The 25108-nt window shown below is 40.2% G+C and overlaps 1 protein-coding gene and 1 non-coding gene across 14 annotated transcripts in view; both read left to right on the forward strand.

Annotated features, from left to right (window-relative positions):
• KIF13A (kinesin family member 13A) overlaps window positions 1-25108 on the forward strand; it is a 196549-nt gene that overhangs the window by 33060 nt on the left and 138381 nt on the right. The window lies entirely within an intron of this gene.
• Window positions 13616-13722, forward strand: LOC122697938. The gene has a single exon (XR_006342259.1). It is a non-coding gene; the product is annotated as a U6 spliceosomal RNA (small nuclear RNA).

A 25108-nucleotide genomic window follows, 5' to 3' on the forward strand; every position in this document is an offset into this window, starting at 1 on the left:
GTGATACCTTTCACAAGGGCTTAAACTTTTTTTTTCTTGCCTTTCCTTCTGATTATTAGGAGAATAAATGATAAGCAAGAAACCTCTGCTTTCCCTTTTATTCCCTAAAGGCAATCGTTTTTAAAAGTTTGTATCCTTTGAGAAAGAGACGGACTATGGAAGTGTATTCAGGCACGTGTGTTTACACGTATATGTGTGTGTGCTCAGTCACTCAGACATGTCTGACTCGTTGTAGCCCTTCAGACTCCTCTGTTTATGGGATTTTCCAGGCAAGAATACTGGAGTGGGTTGCCATTCCCTTCTCCAGGGCATCTTCCCTGATAGAACCAGCATCTCTTGCATCTCCTGCCTTGGCAAGTGGATTCTTTACCACTGTGCCCCTGGGAAGCCCTTTTACCTAAATAAGATCATCTATATGAACTGTTCTTTAAGTTGCTTTTTAATTTAACAGAATACTGCCTTCCTTTCTCTGTGAATGTGTATGCAGCTACCTCAGTATGTTTAACTGTTTCATTTTATGAGAATGATAATTTATTTACTCATTCTCCTATTGAAGCATACACATGGATAACTTTCACTATAAACAGTACTTTAATGAGCATCATTTTTCCTTTTGAAGCCAAAGAGTGAGTTTATTTGGGGTTTGTTAGGACTGCCGCCCAGGAGACACACACAGAGCCAAGAAGCACTTGAATTGTGTTCTACCAAAGTACAAAACGGGGCAAGTTTATTCCAATGAGCATCATTGTACATTTATCTTTACCTTCTTAGTTATTTCCTTAGAACAAATTTTTTGATGTAGAAACCCGAATAAAAGGTTATCAGCATTTACAACTTAAATACAAGCCATCAAACTGCTTGCAGAAAAGTTGTATATAAAATATTTTTGAAAGTTTAAAATTTGTTTAAAAAGTTCATTTTTAATTTTTAAATTAAAATATATGTAAATAAGTTCAAAAAAATTTAAGCACAGGGAATATAGCCAATATTTTAAAATAACTGAATGAAGTATAATCTATAAAATTTTTGAATCACTGTGCTTTATACTGGAAACTAATATATTATAAATCAACTATATTTCTATACATGTGTGTGTGCATATATATATAACTGAATCTCTTTGCTGTACACCTAAAACTAACACAACATTGTAAATCAACTGTTTCAATACAAATTTTTAAAAAATTTTTCAACAGAAAAAGATTTGATGAATATGAGGCCCTGAATGTCTTACAACTGATGACTAGATAAATAAAATATGATCTGTCCCTACAGTGGAATATTACTTGGCAATGAAAAGGAGCAAAGTACTGACGTGTGTAGTCGTAAAGGACCACATATTGTATGATTCCATTTATATGAAGTGTCCAGACGGGCAAATTCATAGAGACAAAGTATGCTTGGTGATTGTCTAAGCCTGGTGGAGGGAGGGAGTTGAGAGGACATGAGACTGCAAACAGGGGTAGAATTTTCTTTGAGGGTGTTGAGAATGTTCTACAATTAATTGAGGTGATGACTATGCAACTCTGTGGGTATACCAAAACCCTTCCCTGGAGGCTCAGATGGTAAAGAATCTGCCAGCAATGCAGGAGACCTGGGTTTGATCCCTGGGTCGGGAAGATGCCTTGGAAAAGGGAATGGCCACCCACTCCAGGTTTCTTGCCTGGAGAATTCCATGGGCACGGTACCTGGTGGGCTGCAGGCCATGGGGTAGCAAAGAGTCAGACACGACTGAGTGACTATAACACTTTTCAAAGAATTGTATACTTTAAATTGGTGAATTGTATGGTATATAGATTATATCTTAATAAAGCTGTTATTTAAAGATGGAGTGTATGGAAAATTGCATCAGAGCAGACATGGAAAGTGGAGGTTGGCAGCAAGGAGCTCCTTAGGCATGGGTTAGCAATAGCCCACATATTTAGTCATTCACAGCCAATAGTATTCTTTTAAGATATTTAAAATTAAGAAAAAAAAAATAAAGTCCTTTAGTAATCAGAGGCTTTTCTAGGTGGATGGTTAAGGGATATTTCTAACCTTTATAAGTATTTTTTAAAATGTTTTATTTGGATTTGGTTAGGTATGATTAAACTATACTTGAGGATTATTAGAGGAATAAGGATAAATTCCTAAGATTGAGAGATAGTTATTGCTTTGTGGTTTTGCAGATGCTCAACTGTTGAATAAATAATGCTTTTGTTAAAATTCCATGGGGCACTCATCCGGAAAATAGGGTATAAGAAAGGAATGTGTGTTTGTGTGCATGTGTTCTACTATCTGTTGGTCCTAAAGAACGTAAGAAAGTAAGTTTGACCAGTGAAATTCATAATTATGGTGCTTTATTTGGTAATCCATTAATGAATTATTTTGTAACATCACATGTATTTGAGTAATTATATTTTAAATCTTCTGTTTCTCTAATCAGAAATAAAGTTTGCAGTCAGATTTGTTCAAATCCCTTCTGGTTTGTTAGAATTGAATCAGCTCGCTCATAGCTCCTCTCTTCCTTGTACTTTAGGAAGCAGAGATTTGTAATTTTGTATTTACGGAGATCAACAGAAAAGATCATTTACCCCACACTCCGAGACTCTGCCAGATGTAATTTACATTTGAACAAGGATTTACAAAAGAACAAGGATTAAGTTAAACAATTAGAGCAGTATGCTACAGACTATATCCTAGGAAAACTATTTGGGTCAATAGTTTTTGTTTTCAACAGGCTCTTGCATTGTGAGTGCCCAGTAAATTGGTTGTAATTAATAATGGTCTTAGTGCTATTCTTTGTTTAGGAAGAAGGGAGCTAACTAAAAGAAGTTTCTGACTGCATTTTGTATCATCTTGGTTAATCAGAGAATTTTGTTAGTCTAACAACAATTATAATGTTTACTTTTAAAGTCCACCAGTAGTGTATTTGTCATCTCTTAGCTGTGCTTAGGGCTTCCCTCATGGCTCCATGGTAAAGAACCCACCTGCTAATAATACAAGAGATGCAGGTTCGATCTCTGGGTCAGGAAGATTCCCCTGGAGGAGGAAATAGACCACTCCAGTATTCTTGCCTAGAAAATTCCCATGGATTGAGGAGCCTGGTGGGCTACAGTCTGTGGCACGCACACACACACACACATGCACACGGTCACAAAAAGTCAGACATGACTGAAAACACACACACACAGAGATGTGTTTGTGGGTGCATGTGTAATTTCTAAGGGTGGAAGTTCATATCTTTCAGCAAAATATCAAAGATCTCCACAACTCTAGAAAATTAAGAACCCTGGTGTCAGGTGTATTTTATGACTGTGCTTAGAAGCATGTTTTTCTTTTCCTATCCTGACTGGTTTCTTATTCCAGCCTCACTAACAGCAGAATACATTTAGAGAGCCAAGGTCTCTAGACTTTAGTCACTTTGTTGTTTTTACCAAAGTGCTGAAATATAACAGCAGCTGCCTGTTATTTCTCTAATCACTCAGTAGCCAGAATGAAAATGTTGTGGCTGGCTTTCATTCATTGCAGAAAGGCCTTTGTGGTCACTATAATAAATATTAATCAGAACTTCCCCAAAAGCCATTGGTCACATGCTTTGTCTCACTAGTAATTAACTTATCAGTGAGCTATGGCACACTCTGGTGATGTTTCCCTAAAAGATTTATATTTAAGGCAAACCAGGGCATGATAAATTTTTCTATGCAAAGTGCCTTTTTGACCCAGAGGAGGCTAATGTAAATTTCTAATGAGCTATGATGTATCGTGGTCAGTGAGTTTCAGCACTTCCTTTGAGATGGTATACACCCCCATCTCATCTGGTCCTGTTTTTCCTTAGGCCATGTTGTATAGTGTACATTTGACTTGTGTATTCATAGTGAATGTAATATTCTAAAGCAAGAAACTATTTATCATTAGCTTTTGCTTTCAAAGAGCTGGTAATCTCCTGCCATAGCCCTTCTGTGCTGTGAAAGTGGACCTGTGATCCACTGTGTGTCAAGTTGGGGAACAAAAACATTTCCCTTCAGTGTTCAGGCAGTGTAACTTATTTTGCTCTAGAAAATCCACAGTGCTGGAGAGAGTGAATTGATTCCTGTCACTGTCTTCAGAAGTTGGCAGACATTTGTCTTTTTGTATTTCTTGGTCTGCAAAGAAAACAGTGCTCTTTGTAAACAGACATTTGTGAATCTACAGTGTCCTCATCCAAAGCACCAGCACTTGTGGTATCATAAGAAAGCGCTTCACTATTATGACAGTTTTAGGCCAGGACCTCTTAATAATGTCCTTTTGGGTGCTTTAGTCTGGTCATTCCAGAGTCTCTTCATCTGAGACCAGTGGGAGGGAGCAGGTAACGCTATTCTGCGATTCTTTACAATCCAGCATGATTAGAATAGGATCGAGGCATTAAAAAAAGTATCCTCAGTATCCAGTGACATTTCCTATGCTGAGTTTTTAGTCTCTCCTCCCCACCCCCACCCCGCTCAGTTGTGTCCGACTCTTTGTGACCCCATGGACTGTCCATGGAATTCTCCAGGCCAAAATACTGGAGTGAGTAGCCTTTCCCTGCTCCAGGGGATCTTCCCAACCCAGGGATCAAACCCAGGTCTCCCGCATTGTGGACCAATTTTTTACCAGCTGGGCCACAAGGGAAGCCCAGTCTCTCCTTGGGCATCAATTAAAACAATTTTTTTTAATTTTGAAAATATGTCAGGTTGCAGATTTCCACCTTCTAAGCCTTTGTTGCTTTTGCTTTATGATATCGTTCTATGTATATGAGATATATATATACCAAACATATATATAATTTATTTTTTAAACTGTTTGAGAATAGGTTGCATACATCTTAGCCCTTTAGCCCTGAATATTTCAGGGTGTATTTTCTTAGAAGATAACCAAAATTAGAAAATTTAACAATCAAATTTTGACATTAAGGAGGAATCTAGAAATAAAATGTGGATCAAACCCAGGTCTCCTGCATTGCAGGCAGATTCTTAAACAGCTGAGCTGCCTGGGAACAAAATAAAGTAGGTAGCCTTAATTATTATTTGTTATCACATTTTGCTAAGATAAATTTGTTCTTTTACAGTCAAGCTCTCTAAAACAGAACTATGTAAATTTCCTTTATTACAGAGTTTTTGAAGCATTGCATGTATAATAAAGGAGTGCGTCATTTATATATGTTGGGTTTTAACAGTAAAGAAAAATGTTGAAGTACCCAGTATCACTACCCAGTTTGTACTTTTGAAGTCCCTTGTACTGACTTTTCCTCAATCCATTCCTCTCCATGGCCCCAAAAGGAAACTACTCTCTGACTTTCGTGTACCTCTTTCTCTTCATTTTCTTTATGACATAACTAGATTTAATTTTGTTTGCCTGATAATCATGAAATTAAATCTTTTTCTAAGTGCACTGATACTTGTTGTACTTTCCTCCCCACTTAATTTGCTTAACTTTTGTGGGGGAGAGCTTTATTAAGGCATAATTTGCATGTGGTAAAATTTACCCACATATTGTACAGTTTTTGGTGCGTGTTGGTAAATGTACACCATTGTGCAGCCATCTCCACAGTTAACTTTGTTTTGAAGATTCATTTGTTCAAGTTGATGCAAGTAGCTGCGGTTTATTCACTTCTGCTGTTGTGTGGTATTCCATTGTACGAATATACTACAGTTTATCCTTTTGTTGTTGGTGGACATTTGGGTAGTTGCCAGGTTTGGGCTTTTATTAACAATGCTGCTATGCACATTATTACTGGATTGTGGGATGTGTGCGTGTGTAACATTTTTTCCAAAGTGGTTATGTCACCATCAGTAGTGTAGGATAATGATACTACTTGTGTCAATGATAGTACTTGATATTATGCAACTTTAAAATTTTTATCAATTTGGAGCATGTGAAATACTGTCTCAATTGTGGTTTTGATTTGCATGTCCTTCATGACTAATGGCTTCCCTGGTGGCTCAGATGGGTAAGAATCTGCCTGCAATGCAGGAGACCCGGGTTCTTTCCCTGGCTTGAGAAGATCCCCTGGAGAAGGAAGTGGCAACCCACTCCAGTATTCTTGCCTGGAAAAGCCCATGGAAAGAGGAGCCTGGCGGGCTACAGTCCATGGGGTCACAGAGAGTCAGACTGAGCAACTAACACTTTCACTTTCCTTCATGACTGATATGATGAACATCTTTTCAAGTATTTATTGGCTATTAATTTGCTTTCTTTTTTAAGTGCTTGCTCATTATTTTGCCCACTTTCCTTATTTTTTGCCTTTTTTCTAATTGAGTCCTAGAAGTTATTTTCAGACTGTTCATATCACTCTTCTTTCATATACAAATATCTTTTCCCCAGCTTGTGGTTCCTCTTTTCACTTGGTTTTAATTGCTTTTGATCATCAGAAGCTCTAGTTTTAAAAATACTCAAATCTACTGTTTATTTAAGATTAACATCTTGTGTGTCTTGTTTTAAAGAGTCCTTTACTGCCTGAGGGCTATAAAATATCCTTGAATTTTCTTCCATAAATTTTGAAGTTTCACATTTCACATTTGAATCTTTGAAATCCTTGAAACTGATTTTTAAAAATATGGTATGAGGCAAGGATTAATTATCCCTCTATATAGATAACCTGTTGCCCAGCACTGTTTATTGAATAGCCCAGCCTTTCCCACTTATCTATTCTACTAATTCTGTCTTATCATGTTTCCAGATTACCAAGGATCATTTTCTGAGCTCTTGATTCTGTTTCAGAGCCCTTTGTATCTTTCCCTGAATACTCCATCCTCTGCAATACTGATAACCATAGGGCCAGCTTCCCCTCTTTGTTCTGCTTCGTGGGTAGATTGGTCCTTATAGATTTCCATTAAGAAATTACGTTGTGGGTCTGTCTCCCAAGGCAATAGAAATAAAAGCAAAAATTAACAAATGGGACCTAACCACACTTACAAGCTTTTGTACAACAAAGGAAACCATAAAGAAAACAAAAAGGCAGCCTAGGGACTGGGAGAAGATATTTGCAAGTGATGCGACCAAGGTCTTAATTTCCAAAATATACAAAAAGAAATTATGTTGTGATGGCTTTGGGTGTATAGCTCAAGGTGGAGGGAACTGACATCTTTATGGTATGGGATTTTCTAACCCGAGAATATGGTGTCTCTCTCAACTTCTTCTTTAACAATGGATTTTAAATTTAAGAAGTCTTCATAAAGTTCTTACACAGATTTTCTCAGATTTGCACATAGGTCCTTAAATTTGTTATTTTGCTATTATTAATTGGTATCTTTAAAAAACTTTTATTGCAGTATGTAATATGATGTGCAATTTTTTTTTTCTGTATGTATAAATGCACAGTTTGCTGAGTTTTAGAACGAATCACCAGCACCCTGATCAAGAACCAGAAGATTCTGCAGCAGCTCTGCTCATATTCCTTTAACTGCCAGCCCCCTAAGGGCTGCCCACTCTCCTGACTTCTAAAAGCATGGGTCAGTTCGGCTTGTTTGTAGACTTGATGCCGATGAATCAGAGGGTTTGTGTTCTTCTCTAACTGGCTTCTTTTGCTCAATGTTTTATTTGTGTTCATCTAGTTGTAGACGTACAATAGATTCTCAATGTGTAGTATTCAGCTGTGTGCCTGTATGTACCACAAGTGGTCATTTTAAGTTGCGTTTTCTGAGTCTTTTTGTTATGCTAATGACTGTAGCATATATTGATTTTTATAGGCTGTAAGCCTGCTAAATTCTTGTTAATTCTAACATCTCTTGGTAGATGGTTTGAGGCTTTCTTTACAGTTGCTCATATTGTTTGTTAATAATGATTTTCTATTTTGGGTTTTTTTCCCCCTTAGTCCTTATATCTTTCATTTCTTTTGATTAAGATAAGAAACCAGCAGAAGAGAAGCCAGATGTGAAAATCATGGGATATGTATTTTCTAAATAAGTTAATCAGGTTTTCCTTAGATCTTGGAACAGAAAGTGGCTGGAATTTCTAGTGTTTTTTGTGTTTTCCCAGCCCTGAGTTCGGCTCCCTTCCAGCGCCTGTTCCGCTTGGACAGGAGAGTCTTGAAGTCGGTGAGACCAGGGGCGGTAGCTCCTTTGCCTGTGGCCTCTGGTTCACATGTGTGTGACCGGAAATGAGTCTTTTTCCTGGGGATCTTGCCAGCCTGTCATAATTGGTTACTCTGTTCTTGGTTTACCAGTACAGTTGGAGAGCCAAAGGATGTGGAGGTCATCTGTGTTCTAGCATATGTTTGTTGTTTAATTGAATGAAAATAGATTTGGGATGCGCTGAACCCAGAAAGGCACAAGGAAGTTCCAGTCTCCTGGATCTGCTTCTGAAGCACTCCAGTGTATATGAATTAGTCAAAACTCCTAAGAAACAAGGTGAAGTTTTCAAAGAAACTTAAAGTCACACAAAAGTCTTGAATCACAAGTTACCATGTCATTTCTCAGATGATGACAGTGATAAAGACGGTAAGGCTCACCTGTGAAGTCTCAACAGGGAATTTTCATACCTACAAATGGAAGCCGGATCGATCATCCTGTACAGTAATGTAATTATAGCTTGAGATGCTGAATAGTGAAGAAAGTCTTAAATAAGCATGTGATGATTAGAAAAGCACATTTCTAAGTCATGATTCTTTCTCCCCTGTGTGTTGAAAGTGGATGTGGGAAAGTGTCAGGCATCATCTTAGTACAGTTGAAGTTTTCTTAACTGATCTCCATTTGCCCAATTCGCAGCACTGACTGGTGTTCCCTGCTGTTTCTGTTCCACAAATCAACTGATGTCCATGGTAGGTATAAGGTTAATGGACATTCCAGTTGGACCCCCAAGCATTTCCACCCCTCCCAGTGGAAGCTACCAAGCATTTGTCCTCAAGTTGTAGAATTTAAGAAAATATTATGTAGGTCAATGAAATATGAATGCAGAAAGATCCCCATTCTGTGAAAGATGGAAATCTCAAATCGGCAGCATCAGCATATTCTGGGAATTGTTAAAAACGTAGATGCTTGGGCCTCATCACAGACCTGATGAATCAGAAACTCTGAGAGAAAGGCCCAGGAATCTCTGTTTTACCAAACCCCCCAGCTGATTGTGAAGCATGCTAATGTTTGAGAACCACTGTGCTGAGAAATATTGCAGTTGGAGGATTCCCTGGGGGTCCAGTGGTTAGGACTCTGGGCTTTCACCGCCAAGGGCAGAGGTTCAGTCCCTGATTGGGGAAACTGAGATCCTGCAGACTGTATGGTGTGGCCAAAAATACTGCAGTTGAATTAAGTACAGGAAGGAAGCGGTATTATAAAAATATAGGAAACTTCTGCACTCAGATTGTGTTTCAAAGATCTTTTAGTTCTTGAGTGTCTCTAAAGAAACACAAGCCAAAAATTGATTACGAATCATGGTGTCCTTTGCATAGAAAAAAACAACCAGAACTTCATTCAGCAGACCATTTTCAAAGAAATGGCCTTTGCCTCACAACTTAAGGTTAGGAATGAGTGAACATATGACATCAATTGACATAAACGTGTTTAGAAGTGCCAGTATCAGTTTTTATGATTCTCCGCTTTAATCTCTTTTTCCACTGACTGTCCAGCTGCTGAAGTGAGTCTGTAAGTGAGGAAAGCTTTGACTGTGTTTGATAAATCTAATAACCAGGGCTGATAGACATCCAGTACACACTGGAAGAGCTGATCAGCCAGCATCTGTTCTGAAATCTGTTGTGTTGTTTAATCCGTCTCATACCTTTATGAAGTAGGTACCCATTTTAGAGGTGGATGGGGCTCAAGTTTGAAGACTGTACAGCTAATTAAATGGCGGCACCAAAATTTAAATCTCTGTGAGCTGCAGGTGGTTCTGCTGGTGGCTTTGTCTAGATGCTGGTGAACAGAAGTATATATACCGATATAGAATACCTAGCATCGTTAGGTAGAAAGAGAACAAATACTTTGGTATCTGTGACAAGGCCTTCTAATTTTCACTAGGGGCTTCCTGTGCCCCAAAATTGCTTCAGTCATGTCTGACTCTGTGCGATCCTGTGGACTGTAAATTGCCAGATTCCTCGGTCCATGGGATTCTCCAGGTAAGAATATTGGAGTGGGTTGCCGTTCCTTCTCTAGGGCTTCTTCCTGACCCAGGGATTGAACCTGTGTCTCTTATGTCTTCTTCATTGGCAGGCAGATTCCTTACCACTAGTGCCACTTGGAAAGCCCTAAATCTTAACATGATTAACTTAAAAGATTTCATAATAAGAAAGTGAGTAGTATTCTCTGAATCACACATATAAGAGTATAGTGAGTTTCTGCTGTCTTTCACTCTGACTTGAGAATGAAAGCAAAAAGCAAATGTATTAGTTCGCTAGGGCTACTGTAATAAAGTGGCATAGACTGGGTGGCTTAAATAACAGAACTTTATTTTCTTGTAGCCCTGGAGGCTAGAACTCTAAAATCAAGGTGTGGGTAAAGTCGCCTTCCTCTGTACGGCTCTCCTTGGCTTGTAGATGGCTTGCTGTCTGCTCCTGTCTTCAGGTGGTCGTCCCTCTGTGTGTGCCTGTATCCTCATCGCCTTTTCTTATGAGGACACCAGCCATAGTGGATTAGGGCCCACTCTAACAATTTCATTTTAACTTAAAGACCTCCCCACCTCCAAATCTAGTCATGTTCTGAGATACTGGAGATTGGAACTTCAACAGAAGAATTTTCCAGAGACCCAGTTAAGCCATAACATCAACTAAGATGCTTTTGGTAAATTAGAGTTTTTTCCAGAAGGTCAGGATCCTTCATTTGAAATTTGAATGTCCTTCCCTCTTTTTTTCAACACAATTAGACCAGAGTTCATGGAACCAGGCCAATTTGAAATCCAGGTAAGAGCAAACCAGCTTCTTAATGGGTTTTAGGAGAGTCATCTATTTGGGTAGCAGAATGGATTCCATCCTTCAAAAACCAATTAAAGACTCTTTGATGATTTAGAATCACATGCGTTAATCCTAACCAATTAAAATTTCATCATAAAAACTGCCAACTACAGGAATTCATGTTATAGAGGGAATAGACTTGTAGGATTTGAAATGTAAATAATCCTGTTTTACGTCAGGTTAATTATTCAGTCATTACTCCAAGTCATGCCTTCAGCTGTATTTTATATACGTCCCTCCTGTGAGAGCGGCTTCTGAAAGCATGTCAACTGTGTCTGCTAAGGAGAAATGAGATTTCTCCCTTCACTCTGCTGGTGCATCTTGAAAGAGGGGAAACAGTCACTGGCAGGACAAAGTATATGCTGCATATGATTGATTTTTGACTGCTGGTTAGGTTGAATCTTAGGTTCACTCACCGTGTTTTCTTCCCACGTGTAAAATCCACTAACAGAAAAGCTTTCTTCTTGGCAAATAATTCCTGTGCCCTCATGTCTCATTACTCAGTGTGACACGTGTGAGAAATGTAGAATCTCAGCCCCCAGTCCCAGGTTTCATGAGCCAAAACCTGTGTTTTCACACGATTCACAGGGAATCTGTTGCATAGTCACGTGTAAGAAGCACCACTTTGAATGATGAGAGCAGCAGGACTTTATGGGATTTTTTAAAAATTAAAAATGCCCTACAGTGTGCTTTGCCTCTGTTTTCTGTTCCAATGTTATATCCAGCAGGTCTCAGCAGAATTCTGGAGGACTCTGTGGCTTCTAAGTTGTGGCTTGTTGGTAAGGCTTCACTTACCAACTATATAACTTTGTTTTCCTTTTCATTTTGTCCTCACTTATAAAAGAAGATAAGATCTTAGGAAAGATGAAAGGAGTAAATGTACATAGGGTTCTTAGAACAGTGCAGGGCACGGTGAGTTCAGTCACGCTGACTTTGTTGTCATTATTATCCTCATTAATTATTCCTACCAGTCACCACTGCTGCTACCATAACTGAATCAAACAGCAATTACTTAGTCTAGTAAAATGCCCACTACAGAAGTGAGTGATAAATGTCACGATTACTTTATGAAAAGCAATTCCTACCATCAGTACAGATGTCATACCAACCTATCAGATAATTCACCCAGGCTTTTAAACCCCGCTTTGAAAGAAACACCAAATTACAACAAAATATTTAAAAGCTTAGTGGAGAAAAAGTGTGCATGAAACCATCCATTTTTCCCTTGCCTGTCTCCCAGCAGGAAACGAGCTCTGTGTTCAGTCAGGATGTCTTTAACAGAAACTGTCGTATCCTTAACCAGAGAAGTTCCGGCTGCAACAGTATTGGTACAAATGGCAGGCCAGAAACCTGGGCTCTGCTCCCGTGTGTCACTGACCAGCCGTGCTGACCTGAGCGAATTTACACACATGTGAAATGAGATTGGACTCCACCATCGCTGTGGTTCTGATTCTGGGTGTCAGTAGCATTCTAGCTAGTACAACCTCCGTGAGCCTCATTTCCGTTTCAAATGGTTAGACTCTCAGACCGCAGAAGAGTTGAACCATAAGCTTCTGTTTGAGGAGTAATTATAAATCAAAACACGTCAAGTATAACTTCTCTTTCTTTCTTATGTCACACTGAGGTTTCTTATCCCTGATTTGGATGATACTGGATTTCAGATGTACTAAAACATCTGTTACTAGGATATGTACCAGAATGCCTTATGTCTTCCTCACAGGAAATGTTGTTTATAGACATCTTCTGTTGTTTTAGTATTGTTAATATGTAGCAGATGCATGGGGCGGTGAGGGGAGCGGCAGGCGAGGAGGGGGAAGCAGCCTTGAGCACCTTAGAATTGTTCCAAGATTTAAATTTGTTTCTCTTTGAATTTTTATTCTATAGGAACAAATAACAGAGGTCTTAAAGAAGAAGAGATTTGTGCCAACTTGCTTGCATAGCAGTTGCATATGTATTAGGGTGAGATGACACTTGTCTTTATCATCATGGGGTTTTTGACATGTAAAGACTATAAAATTGAATGTGATTGGTTGACTAAATTGAACTGATTTTACAGAATGAGTAAATAAAAATTAACTGAGTACATCCTACATATTAAAACAATGCTTTTACTGGTTAAAGATGTAGCTGCTTCAGGAATTAGATCTAAAGACTTTCAATTCCCAGAGACTGGTTCAAGGAAAACCTACATATGGCAAGGAGATAGAGGAAAGAGGTTTTTTTTTTTTTAAAGTACCATATTGAATCCATTATAGTTCAGAAAACTAAGGTACTAGTTTCTGACATTTCAATGAGACTTAGTTGCCAGGTTTCGAGGGAAAGATATTTCAATTAGTGCTTCTTTATTCTTTGAATGAAAGTAATTTTAGATCAAGTCATAAATGTGTTTCAAGGCTGCCAGAATAGAATAAGCCCTATTCTTCATTAGGTGAAACAGTAGACTGACAAATTGCCTCATCTTTCAGAGCCAGGGTGTATATTCCATCTTCCTAAAGGCATTCATGATTTCTTCTGCTGTCATCTATGTATCCACCCCCCAAACTTCAGGAACACCTCATACCTTTCTTATCCCATTGTGCACATTTTATGTTATTCTACCATTTTTTCATACGTTTATTTTATCTCCGTCTCTCCCTCACCCCTCCCTTCCTTCCTTCCTTCCACAGGTCTTTATTGAGTACCTACTGTGTGTCAGGCACCCTGATTCCTAATTGGACTGCATCTGTTTAAAAGCAAGATGGGGTGCTCGCTTCGGCAGCACATATACTAAAATTGGAACGATACAGAGAAGATTAGCATGGCCCCTGCGCAAGGATGACACGCAAATTCGTGAAGCGTTCCATATTTTAAAAAAAAAAATAATAATAAATAAATAAATAAAAGCAAGATGGGTTCTTGACCATTGTTACATCATACAACTAATAATTAAGGAACTTTGATGCTTGAGGTGCTGAGTCTATCTCTAGAATTCTCTAATTTCACTTGTCAAAGGCCTGAATAAATCACCCTAGTTCTGCACTTAAAAGTCACCTTTGTTTGCTTCCTATAACTACACGAAGAGACCTTCTGTCACTTTTCCAAACGTTGCAGTTAGACACACAATCTTCAGGGCTATGGAATAAGCTCTTGCAAGCTATGCTCAGCAGTTACAAGAAGCGTCTACAAGGGTGTCAGTGTAAAGCAAACACAGATCACTGCTATTAATACGTCAGAATGTAATCCATACTGAGGGTGTGCTTTCACTAGAGTTTAGGACCGGCCAGCAATAACACCTCTTGGAATTGCTGGAGGCATCAAATTGCTGTTCTTGGCTTTCGGTTGTTGGTGGTCTATGTGAAATCCTGACTCCCTTTTCTTTTCCCCTAACAAACTTTCCAGTTGTTGCTCTTCAGTTTCCCTTTTACCCCTGCTGCTGCTAAGTCGCTTCAGTCGTGTCCGACTCTGTGCGACCCCATAGACGGCAGCCCACCAGGCCCCTCTGTCTCTGGGATTCTCCAGGCAAGAATACTGGAGTGGGTCGCCATTTCTTTCTCCACCTTTTACACCTAAGGAAATGAAAACATATTTAAATGTAATACATAAATCTGCTTCATAGAAACCCCACCATGCATTAAAAATAAATGTTTTTAAAAATAGTATGTTAGTGTTATTGTTGTTCAGTTGCTAAGTCATGTCAGCTCTTTGTGACCCCATGGACTGCAGCATACAAGGCTCCTCTGTCCTTCACTCTCTCCCGGAGTTTGCTCAGACTCATTTCCATTGAGTCAGTGATGCTATCTAACCATCTCATCTTCTGCCATCCCCTTCTCCTTTTGCCTTCAGCCTTTCCCAGTATCAAGGTCTTTTCCATTGAGTGGGCTCTTTGTATCAGGTGGCCAAAGTATTGGAGCTTCAGCTTCAGCATCAGTCCTTCCAGTGAACATTCAGGGTTGATTTCCTTTAGGATGGACTGGTTTGCTCTCCTTGCTGTCCAAGCGGCTCTCAAGAGTCTTCTTCAACACCACAGTTGGAAAGCATCAGTTCCTCAACACTGCCTTCTTTATGGTCCAACTCACATCCATACATGACTACTGGAAAAACCATAGCTTTGACTATGTGGACCTTTGTCAGCAAAGTGATGTCTCTGCTTTTTAATATGCTAGTTAGTGTTGCTCATTAATTTTACTTGTGAATGTACTTGAGACTGTTGCCTTGCTGATTTTCAGGAGGTTTGTTAATTTTCATGAACCTCTTCTGTGAACTAGGGTAGCAGTAGCGACGTCATGGGATTATGATGCTCAAATGAAATGATACTTGGCACCAGGCCTGGCACATTGTACTGGGTTGGCCAAAAAGTTTGTTCAGGGTTTTCTGTACCATCTTCACTTTTTTTTTAATCTGCTTTCTCTTCTTACAACATTGCTCATGACTGTGAAGCCTAAAACAGTGCTTGCATTTAAGCCTCTCAAAGATGAGAGGCTCGTGTTTGGGGAGTGGGTGGGGTGCAGAGACATCTCACTGCCTTACTGAAAATGTAGGGCAATGTGAAATAAGAACTGTGTAAATAGCCTTTGCCTATGTTCCTGACACAGAAATCCTTAAATCCATTGGAGCTTTCTGGGTGACGAGGACACCTTTTGTTCTAATGAAGGGACTCTTGGTGGGCTCCTGGTTGAGGACTGTTCACAAGAAAGACCAAACCATGAATAGAAACTTGGACCCTTCAGCACCTTTCTCCTCTTCTGAAAGGTGATTGGAAATGTAGTTAATAATCTATCATGCCTAGGCAATGGAGCCTCCATTAAAAACCCAACAGTTTGGGATTTAGAGGGCTCCCAGGCTGGTGAACCAACATCCATGTGCCAGGAGAGTGGCCCGTCCCCACACTACAGGGTATAGAAGCTCCCACACTCGGGACCTTTGTGGATCTCTGTCTATGTACCTCTTCATCTGCTTGTCATCCATATCTTTTTAGTTCAGTTCAGTTGCTCAGTCGTGTCCAATTTTTTGTGACCCCAAGGACTTCAGCACGCCAGGCCTCCCTGTCCATCACCAGCTCACGGAGTTTACTCAAACTCATGTCCATTGAGTCAGTGATGCCATCCAACCATCTCATCCTCTGTCGTCCCCTTCTCCTCCCGCTCTCAATCTTTCCGAGCATCAGGGTCTCTTCAAATGTGTCAGTTCTTCGCATCAGGTGGCCAAAGTATTGGAGTTCCAGCTTCAGCATCAGTCCTTCCAGTGAATATTCGGACTGATTTCCTTTTGGATGGACTGGTTGGATCTCCTTGCAGTCCAAGGGACTCTCAAGAGTCTTCTCCAACACCACAGTTCAAAAGCATCAATTCTTTGGTGCTCAGCTTTCTTTATAGTCTAGCTCTCACATCCATCCATGACCATTGGAAAAACCATAACTGACTAGATGGACCTTTGTTGGCAAAGTAATGTCTCTGCTTTTTAATATGCTGTCTAGGTTGGTCATAACTTTTCTTCCAAGGAGCAAGCGTCTTTTAATTTCATGGCTGCAGTCACCATCTGTAGTGATTTTTTTAGTATACCCTTTATTACCTAATGAACCAGTGTGTGTGTTGCCCTGAACTCTGTGAGCTGTTCTGGCAGGTGACTGAGCCTGAGGAGGTGGGTTGGGAACCCCCGGTTTAGAGCTGGTTGTTCAGAAGCACAGGCGGTAACCTGGACTTGCATCTGGAGCCTGAAGCAGTGGCGGGGGGCGGGGGGCGGTCATGTGGACCTGAGCCCTTACCCGCAGGGTCTGATGCTCGCTCCAGGCAGACAGTGTCAGAATGGTGTGGTGGGGAAACCCACAGGCCTGGTGTCGGAAGAGCTGTGAGTGTGAGCATAAAGGGCGAACAGTGGGGTTTTTCTAGACAGGCAGTGAAGAGGCGGCCCAGCTCTCTCCTGTGATGTCTGATCAACTGTTCTAATAGTGTCGATTTATCATTGACTTTTACGTAAGTGATAAGTCACGATTAGTTATTCGTCTTCATTTGTGTTGGTCGTGTAGGGGCTTCTGTGTTATTCTCATTGGAGGGAATTTCTGTTTTCATTTAAGAACCACCTCCGCATAGTCAGTTCACTAAGATGAAAGGAGGTGAGGTTTAAAAAGTAGAGGTCATGTGGTTTTAAGATCTCTTTAAAGCCAGGTAAACCACCAGATTCTGTCTTAACTCAAAAATTGGGTTGAAAATGAGTAATTCCTCTTTTTAAAAGCCTCATTTATACTAACCAGTGTAGTGGAAGTTCACTTTTGAATTTATAAATGAGCCAGTGTTTGTTATACCTGTATAAATTGAAGAAGATAACAAAATTTTATTTACAAGATAATCTTATGAAACTGTCAGGGGTAGTCTTCCACCGTTCCCCCTTCCCCTCTTCTGTAGATTAGGGCAAGAGTCCCGGGTTTTGAAAGAACTGCAATTTCTTCTCCCTTGGGGGCTTGGTGCTTGGAGCTTCATGGACCTACTAAGGTATTAATTCTCCATACCTGGCTACATGTTAAAATCACTTGGGTGCTTTTAAAAACATATTCTGCATAGCCCATCCTTAGAGCTTCTGAGCTTCATCACTTCATGAGGACGGAAAGATACAAGATGAATGGCTTTTGTGGGGCGGTTGGGAGGATTCTATGCCCAGATATTCCACACCCCCTTCCTCAGGCAAAGTGGCAGCTGAGCCAGGGGTCAGGGGCACTGAATGTCCCTTCCCTGAGCCCCTGGGGACTCAGGGTTTTTCTGCTTCCTCCTGCCTTGGGTCTCAAACTGGCTATACTGAGCAGGAATTATCTGCCAAGGACAGGAGGTGGTTAAGCAGGAATTTTTTTTCCTGATGAGTATAAATGTTTCTTTAGCATCTGCTTGTGACATTTACTCAGGAGAGTAACTATCTTAAAAGAATACTAAGGCATTAAAATGCTCATTGTAGAGAATTTGAGAACTGTGGAAAAGCAGAGACAAGAAAAGGAAAAAGTATCTGCAGTCCCCCCTCCGTGAAGGAGAACCACCGTTAGCATTTTGGCCTTTTAATGCCCCTTCATCTTACCCAGGTATATGAAGAAAATGACAAAAACAGGCAAAACTAACCTTTCATTTATTGAGTACTCATTTGGGGCCAACAAGTGAAGGTGCTGTTACCCTTAGAGTGGTAAGAAGCCTGAAGTTCAAGGTAGAAAGGAACTGGCTTCATGTGTTGTAGCTGATAAGCCAATACAGGATCTACCAGCTGATAAGCCAATACAGGGTGCAAGGTGAGGGGTTCCGATCCCTGGGAGATGGATATATTTATATTTGTGTAATGCTTAAAAAAGAAAAACAAAAACTGGGTCACATTCTACATTGGGCATTGGCCATATTTATGACATGCAGCAGTTAGCGCAAGAGTATTATTTTTAGATGTTGTCTTTCTATTATGACATTATAGGGGAGTCTGTGTTTATAATATCAGAATATTGCCAGAATATCTCCTTTGACATTCTAGCTGTGGAAGCATGTACCATGGGGAGAGTTCAGAGTTCCTAAATTAGGAATGGGGTAGTATTCAGCCTCGTTGTCTTTAGTAAGCAGCTGGCTGAGGTTTCTCGCATGACCACCTGCCAGGGAGTAAGAGCTGCAATCTGGACTCTGCTCTGACCCCGCTGGGGTCACTTAAGGATTTGAAGAAGGGCATCACCCTCTGGCCGTTAGGCAGTAGTGACCAAGACCTCCTTTGTAATTACAATGAAAATCTGCCCTAGATTTTATTTAAATTTTTTTCCCCTTTTAAATTTTTTTCCACCTAAATGCTTGTTGCCTCCATTTTTTAAAAAAATGAAATTGACCCTAAATGACACAATTTACATGGAACTCAGTGATAAAAAAGCAGCTCTTTTTGTTTGTAAGAGAAAATACAACTTTTAAGTCCTATGTTTCCATAGTTACATTGCATTGTAATAAGATAAAAGTCAGGCTGAAAGATTGGAAAGGCACTCCACGAGCTGACGGAGATCAATGTGGTTAGAAAGCCGCGGTGCCAGGGTTTTAGTCAGGCATTCGGCGGGCAGGCTGGACTGGTTGAAATTTTGCTTTAGAAGAAAGGCATTTATGATGCTTTGTGTTTAAAGGTAAAAACAAATCAGGAAAACTTGGACCATTACTTCTGTGTTGGAAATTTGTATTTCACCAATACTTAGAAACACAATTTGCTCATGTTGTTCATATTGGAAATGTACATAGTTTTCTTCCCCCATGTGGGAAATAAATATGAAAATCTTAATTACCAGCTTGATCATTTTAATTTCTGCTGCTTTTCAGCTCCCATTCATTTCATTATTTTCTTTATTCCACGAGTCCTGGAGACTTTAGGCTAAGTGTGTACTTTGTATGCATGTGTGTGCTCAGTCACTCAGTCGTGTCTGACTCTTTTCGACCCCATGGACTGTTGCCCACCAGGCTCCTCTGTCCATGGAGTAGTCCAGGCAAGAATATTGGTGAGGGTTGCCATTTCCTACTTTACTGGACCCCAATTTTTTGTTTCTTTTATTCTGCTTATTCAAATAGCATTACCAACAAGGACCTAGTGTATAGAACAGGGAACTATACTCAATATCTTATAATAACCCATAATGGAAAAGAATCTAAAAAATATAATGTATGTACATACATATATATATAACTAAATCACTGTGCCATACACCTGAAACTAATACAATATTGTAAATAAACACTATTTCAATAAAGATTTTAAAATAAATGGCATTAATTTTAAAAAGTTATTTAATGTGCTTTTTGTGATTAGATTTCTTGATGAGACCTGGAGTGGGAGAATGAGGAGGAAATGGCACATGATCAAAAAATTCAACAGTAATATTTTCTATCTGAAGCATTTATTATTGTTTTTCACAATAAAACTAGTGTGAAGTCATCCAAGTTGTTTGATTTTTGTTTCATTTTCTAAGCTTAATAGGAACTCAAAAAGGATAGATTCAAGATTTGGTATAAAGATTTCAATAGTGATTAATAGTCACCACTATAGAGTTGTAATAAAAGTGTTCATCACTCAGTCGTGTCTGACTGTTTGTGACCCCATGGACTGTAGCCTGCCAGGCTTCTCATGGGATTCTCCAGGCAAGAATTCTGGAGTGGGTTGCCATTCCCTTCTCCAGGAGATCTTCCTGACCCAGGGATTGAACCTGGGTCTTCTGCATTGCAGGCACATTCTTTACCATCTGAGCCACCAGGGAAGCCCTCGTAAATTACCTTTGGCTCAGTCTTTTTTTTTTAATAGTTTAATTTTGGCTGTGCTGGGTCTCTGTTGCCGTGAGGGTTACTCTCTAGTTGCGGTGCGCAGGCTTCTCATCTCAGTGGCTTCTCTTGCAGAGCACAGGCTCTAGGGTGCCAGGGCTTCAGTAGTTGCAGCTCGTGGGCCCAGTAGTTGCGACTCCCGGACTCGAGAGCACAGGCTCAGTAGAGGCGGTGCATCGGCTTAGTTGCTCCGTGGCGTGAGGGATCTTCCCACACCAGGGCTTGAACCCTCTTCGCCTGCACTGGCAGGCGGGCTCTTTACCACTGAGGCACCAGGGAAGCCCCTGCCTTTACCTCGCTCCGCACTGGACCAGTGTGAACACACTGCTCTGAGCGCTGGTAATGGGGCTTGTTTGCCCAGCTGTCCATAGTTTATAGATTAATTTATGCTGTTCTCGGAGATTCGTAGCTGCTCTTTCTGTTTGATGTATCACAATTCAGCCTGATGTGTTTTCTGTATGAGAACATAAACAACTAACTCTGAAGATGTTTTTGGAATTTGAAGCAGGAACTTTAGACGGGCCATGAGTGGGATCTTATCATTTACGAAGTTACTAATCTCATGGATGATCATTTCCTTAAAAATCTGCTTTGTAGGATAATAGTTATTCTAATTTACAAGAAAATGGAAGGTATACCCTGCTTTTTTAAAGCATCCCTCTCCCCTAAGTAGGGGAAGTATACCATTTATTATCCATGGCATCAAGTTAAAAGGACATTTTAATAGCATAAAATGTCTAAGGGTAAAAAATGAGGTTGGAAAACCTGATTGAATTACTCTCTTAAGAAGAAAAGTATAAAATTTCTTCCATTTTCCCCCCCTCTGCTTTTTTTCCTGTGATTAATTTCAGGAAGTAGCTGCTCAGAACTTTTCATATTTTTCACATAAAGTGTATTATAAACATGGTTTTATTTTCAGGGCAAGGGCCTAATTATTTTTATGTTTCCAATTTATTTAGTAATGGTTTCAGTTATGTATTATGGTTCCTTCTTTTAACTTTCTGTCAGACTTTCAAAGTGATTCTCCCTGTGGCCAATGTCATTCATTTTCTCCCCTTATGTTGTGCTTGTATTTCCAGGGATTGCTGCTGGAAATTGTTTTCAGGAGCCTTTGTCTCATAAACTGTGTATGACATTTGCCTACTGCCTGAAAAATAGCCATTAATAAGATGATTTTATTGCAGAATCAAATAAGATGGCTTTCTGTGAATGAAATTCTTCATCATGTCGTATCACTGCCTGATAAGAACAGCCAACCAGATTATGGATGGGGCAAACATTCACGAGGAGAGTTGTGTCCTATCTTTTATTTCCTAGTTACTTGATATGGAGCGTGATGGCTCCATTCATTTTGGCCCCAGCCTATGGACTGTGATACTACTGGATTGGCCAAAATGTTGGTTCAGGTTTTCCATAACATCCTTTGGCCAACCCAAGACAAATTGCCATCATTATTAATACAGGTGACGTGGTTAATTTTTAAAGAAACAAAGTGTGCAATTAAAGCAAAATAAAACATTTAAGACAGAAGAAACATAGCTATTTTTGTAACCCAAAGACAAAAAAATATTTTGGTGCGTGGTTTTGGTTTTCAAGGAGGGTGACCTCTGAGCGAATCGGTAGATTCTGTGGTTTGGCCTGGGTCTGGTCAGTACTGCTCCGCTCCCTTCGGGTCATCTCTGCCTAATGCAGGCCGCTTTCACCTTCCTGGTGCAGGCCATAACTCTCAGTTTAAGCAACTTGTTGGAAGCCACACAGCTCAAAACTGGAGGTGATGGGCTTTGAACTTCGTTTCTCTTCTGCCTGTAGCCTTGAGTCTTTTCTTGGAGCTACTTTGTTTTTGTTTTCTAACTTTGTGTTTTGTCTTGGAGAATGGCTGATTAACAATGTGATCATTTCAGGCGGACAGCAGGAGGACTAAGCCATACATCCACATGTATCCATTCTCCCCCAAATCTCTGAGCCACTTTGATCTCTAGATGCAGGTGGACAAGTTGCCCTTTGAAAAATAGTGCTGTCGTTCCCGGAGTAGGTAGTCTCCAGTAGGATTTAGGGCTAACTGACCCAATCCATCATCTGCCTTGTTGGCGGTCCCAGGTCATCTGAGTACTTATTATATGGTTTCTGGCACAAGCTACATTTTAGTGGTGCTTGCAGGCCATAGCTGCTTCATAGTTTCTACCCCTTAAGAACATCCAGTAGTATTGCTAACAATATTGTTGATCATTCTAATAGCTAAAACACACAGATAAGAAGTCGTCTTACGTGCTTTTCACAATCACTTAATCCTCACAAAACTCTGTCAATCCCATTTCCTAAAGGAGAGAACCGAGGTTCAGTGATGGGTGATGGGCAGTTCACCCAGTTGGTAAGGGGTAAATCCTGCTCTCCGGTCTGGGCATTCTGGCTCCAGTCTGCACGTTAGCTGTTCTCCACCATGCCTTTCGTCCTGTGCCTGCAATACCTTGTCGAGCTCTACTTGTGAAGTTTCTCACAAAGAAGAATGTCCTCCGAATGGATTCTTTTCTTTGTTGTTGAGGGGAGAGAGTGCGAGCCAGTAAGTCTTTCACAGATGGCTGCAAATCTTGGTATACTCATCGCCCTGTCTTGGGTTTCCTTTGTGGCCATCACTCGTCAGCTCTTCAGGTCACTTTCTCCAATCACATGACTCTTACAGAAGAGGAAACTGAGGCCCAGAGAGATTTAACAACGTGCCCAAGATCACCGAGCTTATGTGTTTTATAAAGTAATAAGGACAGAGTACAGATATTCTTATCTTACCATGCATTTTTTTTTTTTTTCCAGTTAGGCTTTTTGGATAACCTTGAGCAAATGAAAAGGTTGCCTTTTCCCTCTGCTTTCCTCTGTTGTGGTTTCCCGGGGGCTGGCAGAGATTTTCAAAAGTTATGTGTTCCAGGACTCGAGAAACAACTTGGCAAGATTGAGTAAAATCTTCATTGGATGTTGGTGCCCCTCGCTGCAGTTTTCTTTTCTTCCTGTTCTCACAGACTTCCTTCTTGCTTTGACCCTTGCCTCATTATCTCACTCAAAGACCCTGGCCTGAACACAGGCTTCCAGAGCTTGCGGTGCTTTTCTGGAATTTGTGCCGTGGTGGTCTGCTCTGGTGGGCGGAGGTGACACAAACAATATTTGGGAGACAGTTCCGGTGTGTGCAGACTGGTGGATCAGGGAGCTGCTTCTAACCCTGGGATGTTGGAAAACAAAAGTAAGTTTCTAAGTAACCCCAAAATAGAGTCATGGACAGGATAGAGAAGCTATTACACATGTTCCTTATTTCTTTCTTTTTTGTTTTAAAGATAAGATCTAAAAACCTTATGAAACTGTTTAGGGATTTTTTAAAAGTGGAGTTTGTTAGGTCCCCATGTTGCTAACTGACTTGTTTATTATTCAGCCATCAGTGTTTTAGGCTGGCTGACTGATGTTTAATTGCATTTGTTACATGAACCATTTTGTGATATTTTTTCACTGAGGCAGAAGACATTCAGGCATACAATAGAGTGTGCAATATTTAGGTAGCTTACGAAGTAGAAGTTTAATATGGGTTTAAAATTTTAAATAATGTGTATATCATAACCCCATTTTGGGGAAAGAAATGTGTCCGTGTGTTTTGTGTGTCTGTGTGTGTGGCCTGTGTTAGAGATTCTCAAACCTTGGCACACATCAGAATTATCTATACATAGGATTTCTTATTCTGTAGGTCTGGGTTGGGAGAATTTGCTTTTCTAACAGGTTTTCACATACTGATGCTCTTAGTTGGGGTCCATGTTTTGAGAACTATTGTGGGAAAGAGAAGCATAGAAAAAAGGATGCTGCACCATAATGTTGAACCTTATTTCTGGGTTCATAATTTCTGGGTTCATAATGTGTTAACCTCATTTCTGGGTAATGGGATTACAAGGGCTTTTTAGTTCTATCATTTTTCTTTTCTGTATTTACCACCCCCCGCCCAGTGACTATTACTGTTATCATCAGAAGAAACAGCATTTACAGTTTTCTTAAAAGTTCTAGTATTTCTATGCTGATGAGCATGCATAGAGTCTATTCTCCATTATACCACTGCCGTTATTTTTTAGAAGTTTCAAGAACTCAGTGTTTCGTGTCCCTTGTTTTTATTTTGTCTTCCCAAGATGTGGTTGTATAGCGGGCCATTTTTGTCACATGGAGTTCTTCCCAGTCATGGTGCTAAACATGACATGTTCAGTAGGTTCTCAATGGCTCAGTTAGTTAGAATACCAGATTCTTTTATGCCACATCAATTCTCTTGAGACCCCATGGGATCCTATTTCATGAATCCAGATTATATTTGACATGCCTTTGGAAGAGCAAAGTCTCCTCAGAATCTGAAAAAAGAGTAAGACATTTGCCTAAGACAACCAAAATAAGTCGAGACCGAAATGATCGTGTTAACTCTCTTGACCTCAGAATAAATCAACCAGCCACCAACCAAAAAAAGCCCGGAACTGAACGATCACTTCATTATGTAAAAGGCTCTTCCTAGTTCACCCCTTACAGTTTTCAGAATAGTGTGTACATAACAGTAGACATGAAAAGCAAAGCCTCAAGAATGCAGTGCTTTGCCACAAAAGAATAGCAAGGGTATTATGCATATATATATGAGTTCCATTGATGTTTTAGAAAGGACCTCTCTTAATTGAAAATATATTTAGATGTTGACTCGCTGAGGAAACACAGGACTTAGAATCTAGAGAACTAGTTTCTGGGTCCAACTCTATCAGACTGTAGGCACGTTACTGAGCCCCTTGGATTAAACGCTAGTCGGTCAGTGGGTATATTGGCCCTGTGAACGCCCTGGGTAGTTACCATGATCAAGTGAGTCAGCTGTCGGGAAAGCTGGTTAAAAATGTTTTACAACCTAAGGCAGTGCTGTGGTCTGAACAGAGGCCAGCACTGCCCTTTCTCTTCCCCAGCCCGGGGGTCTCTT

Source organism: Cervus elaphus, chromosome 7 (genome assembly GCF_910594005.1).
Source record: "Cervus elaphus chromosome 7, mCerEla1.1, whole genome shotgun sequence".
In the NCBI taxonomy this organism is placed as follows: Eukaryota; Metazoa; Chordata; class Mammalia; order Artiodactyla; family Cervidae; genus Cervus; species Cervus elaphus.